Genomic DNA, 10,925 nt, shown 5'->3' with positions numbered 1-10,925 from the left:
TAGTAACTGTATCTGATGTTTTTCACACCGAGTCCAAGAAATGTTTATAGTTTCTTAAATGTGTCTCTAGTTGACATCTGATCGTTCCGCTTCTTTTTATAAACACTGGAGTTATTTTTATCGTAAGAGTTGTTGTCCCTTGTTAACAATTCTGATGGTAATGATGCTATAGAACCAAAGTTATGAGACTTTTGGAATCTTCCCGCATTAAAATATCTACTCTTAAGATCGTCCAACTACACTTCTAAAGGAACCAAATATAAAGTTATGAGACTTTTGGAATCATCCCGCATTAAAATATCTACCCTTGAGATCATCCAACTACACTTCTAAAGGAACCAAATATAAAGTTATGAGACTTTTGGAATCTTCCCGCATTAAAATATCTACTCTTGAGATCATCCAACTACACTTCTAAAGGAACCAAATATAAAGTTATGAGACTTTTGGAATCTTCCCGCATTAAAATATCTACTCTTGAGATCATCCAACTACACTTCTGAATGTAGAGTTTTTATTGTGCGAGTGTTATAAGATGTACACGTGTCAGTTTACAAACAATACTGTTTGATGAGTAATTGTTTCAAAATGTTTCAATGAAGGATCCATCTAAGTAGTTTAAACATTGTATAATAGATAACTAAAAGTGACGTAAGCTAATTTCGCAAAATGTGTCAGATATTTCCGGAGTGTAAGTCATACGTTCCTACAAAAGTAGCAGGAAAACTCGGAGACGTACGTACTTAATCCATCTCGGTGTCATTCGTGGATATGTACAGGATTAAAGAGTTTCGACTTTAATTTCTCCGGACATGTGCGGAATGTAACTAAGAGAAACTTACATTTTTATCATTGTTTTAGTTACGTGGTGAGCTTCCCGTAGATCAGTGGTAAGCTTGTGAGCTTATAAAGTTTCCTAAACATTTATCTGCGTCCCTTCTGATATTTGTTTGTTTGTTTTTGAATTTCGCGCAAAGCTACACGAGGGCTATCTACGCTAGCAGTCCCTAATTTAGCAGTGTAAGACTAGAGGGAAGGCAGCTAGTCATCACCACCCACCGCCAACTCTTGGGCTACTCTTTTACCAACGAATAGTGGGATTGACCGTCACATTATAACGCCCCCACGGAGATTGCGAGTCGAGCGTCCTAACCACCTGGCCATGCCGGACCCACAACATGTGAAATGAATATCCATTTATGAGATCTACAGTGTACACCGTAATGAATACACCAAATAGGCTGAAATAGGGAAACGACCAGAAGAATGACAAACAGATGGCAGCACCTGTCTCCTATAGATCTACTCTTTAAAAACTATCGGGATTAAATTTTATAGTTATAACAACAATAAAGATGAATTGCGGAACAATAACCATTGAGCCACTCCCTAGCTCAACATGTATGTGAAATACTTTTAGTTGACACAAGTTAACAAGGATAATATTGTACTGTTCTTCTAATTTATTAAATGTCCAGTTACTAAGTCTAGTAGTGTGTCGTTCTTATATTTCAATAAATATCTAGTTGAAAACTCTGCCACTGTAATGTTCCATGGTTTACCAAGTGTCTCCAATTACCAAGTATAACACTGTATTACTTCTATTTCATTAAATGTCCAGATGACATTTAAAATGTAATACTGTTTTTCTTTACTAAATGTACCATTACCAACTTTAGCACTGTATTTTTATCGTACTTCTAAATACGCAGTTGAAAATTCTAGTTTACTATGTACAGTTACGAAGCCAAACTATTTACTGTTTTTCTAAATGTCTAGTTGTGAAGTGTAGTAACGTACTGTTCTCCTAGTTCACTAACAGTCCAGCAGTGATCTCTACTACTATACTGTAAGTTTAAATTTACTATATTGTTCTTCTAGCTAACTAAATTATATTTTCCTTTAGTTCATTGGTATTCAATATTAGTAGTGTTCATCTAATTCACTAAGTGTCCAGTTTTGAAATCTACTACTGTTCTGCTCATTTACGCCCAGTTGCTTAGTCTATTACTCCAGTGTCCTTCTGTTTCTTCATTTACAAAACCTATCTACTGGTGTGTCTGTTTTTCACGTAAATTAGTCTATACTTAATAACTTTTACTGGCATTCAAGTTTGTTATATGTCTAGTTGCCAATTTTATTTCTACACTCTTATTGTTTCGAGTTATCAGTTGTATACACTGTATTGTTATTCTAGTTTACCATTTCAGCTATAACTAGCACTTTGTATCCTTCTCCATACTGTTGCTTGCTTTTATTTCAAGCTTGGATCGAATTTACTTTTGAGTTAGATAAGAGGCTAAAATGTTTTAATGAAAAACACAGCAAAGCTTCAGATGAACCAAACAACATTAGTATTTAATATTACTGTCAGTTTTTGTGTTGTAGGAGGGAGAAGGAAAAAGTAAATAATGTTGACGTGTTGTAGACAGGTTGAACGGAATAGTGATAATTGTTTCCTTTGTTATCAAAAGAAGAAAATGCTCAGGCTCAATGTAGCAATCAAACGCCAAAAGTCACCACCAGGGGTTAAAACACTTCCTAGTCCTAGTCCTAGAAAAGAAGTATTTTTTATTATAAGTTACTCATATCCATGATCGCATTAAAAAGTTTTCTCTACCCTAACATTGTAATCTTCTAATAGTAATACACAAATTAATTATGATAATTTTGGATTTTCGTAATAGGACTATGGCATCATAAATTTACATTATTATCGATTTAATTTTCTCATTTTTAATTTATCTTTTCAGTAGATGGCACCACCAGCACTGTATGCAATCTCTTCTCAAATTACTTGTATTAAATGCACTGTAATTTTCTAATACGCTCAGATTAATTCTGATAATATAACAAGATTAAAGAGGGTTCGTAAAGCTTTATTTAGCTACTTTCTTATTTAATATCATTACTATTAGTATTCTTTGGTTAATTTGTACGAGAGACAATGTCTCTGAAGTTAAAAACGTAACAAATGAGAAACGTTCGTTTTAGTGTTTAAATATCAATATAGAAATGGCCTTGGGAATGTGAAATCAAGGTTCTTTCTCTTTTGCTCTATTTCATATAAATTAATAGAAAATCTATAAAATACTAAAATCTAACTGTAGATCGTCTAGAAAGTAAACAACTTTAAATGTGTTCTTACAAGTAAACACATCTTTATACAAAACAATTTTGATATTAACTACTGATCACCGCAAGCTACTTGCGTGATTAGGAATGAAGATTTATATACTTAGTAAATAAGTATAGCTAATTAAATATACTGTTTAAAACAACAGCCTTCAATTGGTTCTCAAAATACTGAATTTATCACAGTTCCTACTGATACAAAAGAAATTTGTTTCAGTATAAATTACTTTCCACATTCCTATTATACCATTAAAAAGTCTTACTTACTCTAAAATTGTAATTTTTTAATACTGATACACGTATTAATTCCTATAACTTTGTCTTCTCCTGGTATAATTAGATCAAAGGTGTTCGTAAAACTTTCATGGCATATTTAATGTCATTACAAGCAGTGTTTTCAAATCAGTTATAATTATAGTGGGATTTAACCCTAGATTATTCCGCCGTGTAGTATAGAAAGGTTAGACCAAGACGAAAATATAAAAAAAAGTAGTTTAATAAAACAGAAATGAAAAAGAAGAATAGTGTTAATTTTTGAAATAACGAATGAACCTTAGAATAAATTTCACTCTAACATCATGTTAAGTCTAAAAGTATCTCTCTTTCTATGTTTTCTTCATTTCCCACTTTTGTTTGTTGTCATCGCATTCATTCAAGCTATTCTGCCATGAAGTACCCGAAAGTTTAAGATTATACATTAAAAAAATGTAAAAGAAGTAAATCTTTAATACTTCAAATAAAAAATGCAGAGAAAATTAGTCAAAATTGTATCGTAATATTAAGTTCAGTGTAGAAACATAGACCTTTTTCTATCTTATTCAATTCCAACTTCATTTAATTGTATTTATTACATTTGTTTGTTTCATTTAACTTCAGATAGAATACGCTGCCATGCAGTGTCGAAAAGTTAAACTAAGAAAAAAAATTAAAACATGTAGGATATTAAAATAAAATGAAAAAGAACTAAACCCTTGATATTCACACAAAAATCAGTCATAAAATTAGCATAAATTGGACCTTTATATTACTTTCAGTCTAGGAAAATGGCTCTTTCTTTATTATATTCACTTATAACTCCATTTAATTTGTATCTCTTACATTTGAGGGGCAGTCAGCATCGTGTTACGATTCTTCTACGAACCTACTGGTTTCAGAAGCTGAGTCCTGTACTTCTGCACATGAAAAATGTCATTTTACATTATTTTTGCCCCTACTTTTTCGGTTAACTTAATATACGAAAGGTTACGTTAGACTAAGCTAGGATAGATAGTCACATTTAATTAAGTTAAAATGCATCAAATTAGAAGAGGTTGTGCTAAAGCTGAGTAATGTTTATCGTCAGAATGTTTTGCAGGTGTATTCCTTCTGTTACGACAGCGGAAGTCACGTGACTCTAGTAACACGTTATGAGTATCTAAAAGATTCACGAAGAGACGAGATGTATGCTTTTATAGTATATAAGACCGGTGAGAAGTGACGGCGTAAATAATTGAAGATAGTTGCAGACAGAGAGATTGAAGATATAGACACAGATAATCGAGTCAAGCGGGCACCGTAAGTAAAGTGCGTGAATCGTTGTGAATCATAGCGTATGTTTAAGTTAAAGTGACTGTGGAAATTAAGTGTATTGCAAAGTTGAACTGAGAAAGAATAAACTAGTTTTATTTAAGAAAGGACTTGTATCGCAGAAGTTTCTCGGAAAGAATTTCTTCGGAAAATTAACAAACAAACACAGACGTAACACTTCTTTATTGAGTAAGCAGTAGGTAGCATACTACTGTTCTTCTACAAAACGTGGTTTCTGAAGGTGCGTCGTACTATTTAGTACATGCAAAATGTTGCAGTACAATGTTAGATAATTTTGTTACACATTTTTTTCTGAGTTTTTGTAAGGTTAGGTTACATTATGTCAGGGTAAAGTAGATTAAATTACTTGAGGTTACACTAGATTAGGTTAGGCTAGAGCTAGGTTAGATTACTTGAGGTTACTCTAGATTAGGTTAGGCTAGAGCTGGGTTAGATTACTTGAGGTTACTCTAGATTAGGTTAGGCTAGAGCTGGGTTAGATTACCTGAGGTTAATCTAGATTAGGTTAGGCTAGAGCTGGGTTATGGTTATTTTACTGTTTTATTTACTCCTTACTTCATTCCTTTTGTATTGCATTTGTTTATTATCTATCACTTAACAAAGACTATACTGCCACGAAATGTCCAAATGTTAAACTAAGACGTCAAATTAAAAAATGTAGGACGTTAAAATAAAATAAAAAGTAAACCCATAATACTTATATAGAAGACATAGTAAGAAAACTGCACCTTAACATTTACTTCAACCCAGAAAAAATGGCTCTTTCTCTCTTATTTCTGTCACTTCATTTCTTTTGTATGTATTACTCTTTTTTGTTGTTATCGCACTTAACGTTGACTGTGCTGTCATGCAGTGTCCATAAGTTAAACCAAGAAAAAAATTAAAATAAAGAGAAATGAAAATAAGAGTTTACTTTTAATTGTTAAAATAACGAATACAGCGAGGAAACTTAGCATAAGATGCACCTTAACATTAAGTTTAGTCTATAAACATAGCTCTTTCTCCCTTTTATTTGTTTCCCCATTTCTTTTGTATTCATTACATTTGTTTCTTTTCATCGCATTTAACTTGCGACTATACTGCCATGCAGTGTCCAATAGTTACAGTAAGACGAAAAAAATAAATAAAAATAAAATTAAAACGACGTACTCTTAATATCTAAACAAGAAAATGAGCATAATTTGCACCTTAACATAAAGTGCAGTCCAGAAAATTTATCTTTCTTGTTTTTGTTGATTATTTCCCGCTTCATTTTTTGTATTATATTTGTGCGTTGTCATGGTACATAAAGTAGACTATACCGCCATGCAGTATCGAAAAGATAAACTAAAACAATAAAAAAAATGTTGGATATAAAACAAACATGAAAACCGTTAAAACATAAAACTATATTTCATCAAGTGTACTAGAAATGTTAATGTGCCACTTGTGGTTAATTTCCTCACTGTATTCCTTATTTTAACTATGAATCGTATTTCTGTTGTATATCCTTCGTTACTTTTCATTTTTAATACTTCAATTTCTTCATGAATGGATAGCAGCAAATTCGAACTAAAGTCTTTTAAAAGGAAATATAAAAATTATACAGGGTGTGATGCCTATCACATGAAAGCTACACTAACCCTTAACAGCGGGGGTATTGGTATTAATTCTGGTATAAATATTAGCTGATGAAGGACTTTAAACATAAAGTACGGTAGCGAATCACCTAAAATCATCTTTCTTTTCTTCTTTTGTTAGTAAATAAATTAGACACGCCATACAATACTACACTGATTTTTGTAACCTGGAGGGTAAAGATTAAGTAAGGTAGAACAGCGAATTTTGTTATTCATCTGTGATGTAAACTAATTGAGATAGGTTGTTTGCTTGTTTTTTTAATTTCGCGCAAAGCTACACGAGGGCTATCTGCGCTAGTCGTCCCTAATTTAGCAGTGAAAGACTAGTCATCACCACCCACCACCAATTCTTGGGCTACTCTTTTACCAAAGAATAGTAGGATTGACCGTCACATTATAACGCCTCCACTGCTGAAAGGGCGAGCATGTTTGGTGTGACGGGGATTCGAACCGGCGACCCTCAGATTGCGAGTCGAGCGCCTTAATCACCTGGCCATGCCGATCCTCTAATTGAGGTAAGAATAACCTTTCAGCTTTTAGTGCAAGAAATATGTTAGACGCTTGAATATAAAGATTTTCAAAATTTGGACTAAACCAGATATAAAAATCTTTGCTTTAAGAAATGTAGCTTTGGATTCTTCTGAAGATTGGATTGGCAATCTGCGGGTCGCGAGCTCGAAACCCATCGCCAAAAATGATCGTCATTTTATTCTTGGGGGCGTTATAATATAACAGTTATATTCAACTTTCTGTTGGTAAGAGAAGCCCAAAAGTTGATGATAAGTGATGTTGACTAGCTGCCTTTCCTCTAGTCTATCACTTCAAAATTAGGGCCGGCTAGCGCAAATAGGTTTTCGAGTTATGCGTTTCTGTCATGTGAATATCATAAGTAACTTAGTTTATACGAAGACTAAAACTAAAACTATAATTATATACCCAAAGTGACAATGTAGGACAAAACACACACACATCAACGTAACTTTATTGTTTGGAAGTTCAATTGTTGTAAATTGATTTACAGCCTTGTGCCAAAAGGGCGTGACTTAGAGATTAAAATGTTGAGTCTGCGCATCAAATGTTCAAGGATTCGAGCGTGATGCTGCAGAACCTATTCCGCAACTTCCGCTTTGAATTCTTAGTGAAAGTGACTGTTAATTAGGTTATTCGGTTCAAAGAGCCGGAAAAAGCCATTTTGGCGACTTGTGTTACTGACTGTCTGCGTTTCTTCTAATTAATGACTCAAAATTAGTTGTCTCTGAACTGACCATTTAACCTAAGTTACTGCACTAAAAATTGGTTAAGCTAATAGAGGGTTATCTGCGCTGTCTGTCACTAATTTAGAAGTGATGAACTAAAGGGAAAGCAGCTAACCAGCTTTACCCTCCGCCAAACTTTTGGATACTCTTTTTCCAACGAATAGTGGTATTAACCTCCAAGACTGAAAAGGCGAACATGTTCGGTGGTATAATTCGAACCTGCGATTCACAGATAGCGAATTGAGGGCAATAACCACCAGGGCAAGCCAGACAAATAAATTGATTAAGAGAAACAGGGAATCAATTCTTAGAAAAAAACGTCAACAAATCTAAACGTGCAATGTCCTAAGTCAACTACACCAGCGTTTTTCAACCTTTTCGATATCAGGGACCAGTTAAACTATAATACCACTAAAATACAAGAACAACGAAAAAACATTACGATTTACGTATGAATATTCTGTCAGTTTTTGTTTACGCTAAATCTCGAGGATCAATGGTTGAGAAACAGACTAGTATTTCATAAAAAAAAATTGTGAAACTGCTTAATTGCATAATTATATACTTGACGATACTAATTACAGAAAACAAAAACGTTTGAAATGTATAAGCAAAATGAAATGTAAAATATTGATACGATATCAGACATTTTGAAGAAGCAGTTAAAGTATATTTTAATATTATTTAGTACGACTGACGACACTTGTAACAACAATAGTTCAAATATATATATATAAAAAATGGAAACCATCTGTTGGAACTTGGGAGCTTTGTTGCACCATTAAGTATAACGTAGGCCTACATTATCATATGATTACTGACGGGGTGTTGAACGCATTTAATTTGTAAACAATGCTTTTAGATTCATGACTTTGTTGGTTATAGAATCCATAGTAATAAACGAATCACACAAAGAACAAATTTAAACAAATGTGTCGTCAATGCTGCATTTAGTTTTACTAGCTGTTTCTGGAGTTTCCTGTGTATTGTTACGACAGCGGAAGTCACGCGACGCAGGGAGCATGCGCGCTGGAGTTTCTAGAAGGATCATGACTTATCGAGGAACTCCGCGAATATCCGAGTGTTTGCAGGCGCCCTCTTTTTTTAGTATATAAGCCAGGCAAATAAAGCCAGCGATAGATAGCTATGCAGATAGATTCTCTGTTTCCTCAGAAATAATTTATACCGGAAATTAACAAACGAACAGATACGTAACAGTATTTTATATAGAAATTACCCAATTTTTTATACTTTATTTACACTGTGTACTGTAACAGGCAGAACACGTGAAATTAATAAAATGAAACAACGAATAAATAAACAAAAATGCTTTCTACACTCTTATTAAATTGATTTTATTTTCTAACGTTTCGATTTTAGGCCTACTTCATATACTTTAGATCTAAGGCCGAAACGTTACAAAATAAATCAATTTGATAAGAGTGTAGAAAGATTATTTTTTCGCTGTTTAGTTTTATTAATGAATTATATTCTTAGAATCGCACTATTTTTAATTAAAGAAACATAAAATTACTAAATATTGTGCAATTTCTGTATACGTGTTAATCTGGCCTGACTAGAAATGTCTTACATAAACTGTCATTTGACATGTAAAAAAACCTTTTTGTTAAAATTAAATCCTGTTAAAAGTAAAACCGTGAAATAAGTGTTACCTTCACAAAAAAAGTATGTATATGTTAGAAAATACATGTAACTAACATAGACACCCTAATCAGCTTGTTTAAAAGTTGTGGGTCGGACCAAAATAATAATTACTTCTGATCAGAGTAAGCTATTATAACTAATTAAATATACCTTTCTTACGTTTCTACTTGTGAAGATAAGTATGTATTGTTTCACCAACTAGATAACCTCCCTGTTAACGATACTATCGGCCATAATCCTAATAATATCTCACGATCTTCAGGTTAACAAAAGATGATCTAAGAAGGTCGAAACGCTGTTCTTGTACTTCATTTTAATTAAAGTTTTTAATACCCACACCAACCGTCTCTGCTATACATCTAAATATCAGTGTCTATCCTAAGCCTCACAAGCGTGGCTGAGTAGTAAGTCAGTGAGCTTATAACGCTAATAATCGGGAGTTCGACAAAGAAAACAACAACAATCAATTTACTGTCGTGACAATTGTATCACATTATAGTCAACAGATGGCATCGCGTTCTATCTTCAAATGTGTTTTCCGTCTGTCTCATTCCCTCCGAATGTCGATGAAGACCTTTTATGGTTACCTCAAATTTCAACAGTAATTTAAATATAACTCAAACGTTTCATCAACCAGTGAATTAAAAAAAAAGATATAATAAAATGGGAGTTTCTAGAAGGATAGAAACTTGAAATGCAATATTTCAAAATAAATATTTTACGCCTGGAATATAGTAATTACTGCATGGCAACAATAGTTTGTGAATGTTGTTATGGGCAAAAAAAAAAGTTTCATTTCGAATGAACCTAACATTCCTTGTGAAAACACAGTTCATGAGATTTTTTAAAGTAAAGTTAGTTGTTATAATATATGCTCAGGGTAATTAGTGCTTCGTAGCGAACCGAGGCTTGACACTAATTTTAACTCTTGAGTTATATGAACGCCCCCTTCAGAACTGTTCCGTGTTGCAAGCGGTTTTAAACAGAACAGAAAAATAAAATTTGCGTGCATTGATTTATTACAAGTGTTGACGTTATAAAAGAGTAATCCAGAAAACCAGGTGTTTTCTCTGTAAGGTAATACGTTTAAGACTGTGAACGGAAGCTTCTTCCCAGCGTGTGAATATGAAATTATTTATATAAATACATATGCGCGTGCTTCCATCATGGATGTTTTTAGTTTTTATTTTTTGTTGTTTTGGTTAGCTTCTGACACTGTATTCAATTAAATAAAACTCAACGGTATGTAAGGGAGGGAAAACTCAATGCATTTCAATTCTAAAAAATAAACTTCGTTCCACTGGATCTATAAGTTTCCTCTCCTAGGTGTAGTTCTTTCTTTTTTAAATTCAAAGTCAAAAGCTACAGAAAGGAGCTTTCGCACGTGATAAACTCTTGAATTCAATGGTGTGTACATTTCTCATGGTGTCTGACAAAAAGTTATGCTGAAACTGAGCTCCTTCTTTAAATGCAGCACTATCTAATAAATTTACGTTTAGCCTTTGGATTGCTCGTATTTCATTCTTGTCTAAATTTTACTCGACTGTTAAAATGTAAATATACTAGATGTATGATTGGATGATTTGTTTTATTTGTCTAGATGTATGATTGGATGATTTGTTTTATTTGTCTAGATGTATGATTGGGTGATTTGTTTTATTTG

This window comes from Limulus polyphemus, unplaced genomic scaffold (assembly GCF_000517525.1).
Source record: "Limulus polyphemus unplaced genomic scaffold, Limulus_polyphemus-2.1.2 Scaffold8184, whole genome shotgun sequence".
In the NCBI taxonomy this organism is placed as follows: domain Eukaryota; kingdom Metazoa; phylum Arthropoda; class Merostomata; order Xiphosura; family Limulidae; genus Limulus; species Limulus polyphemus.
The sequence above is the reverse complement of the archived record's forward strand: the minus strand, read 5'-3'. Positions refer to the sequence as shown.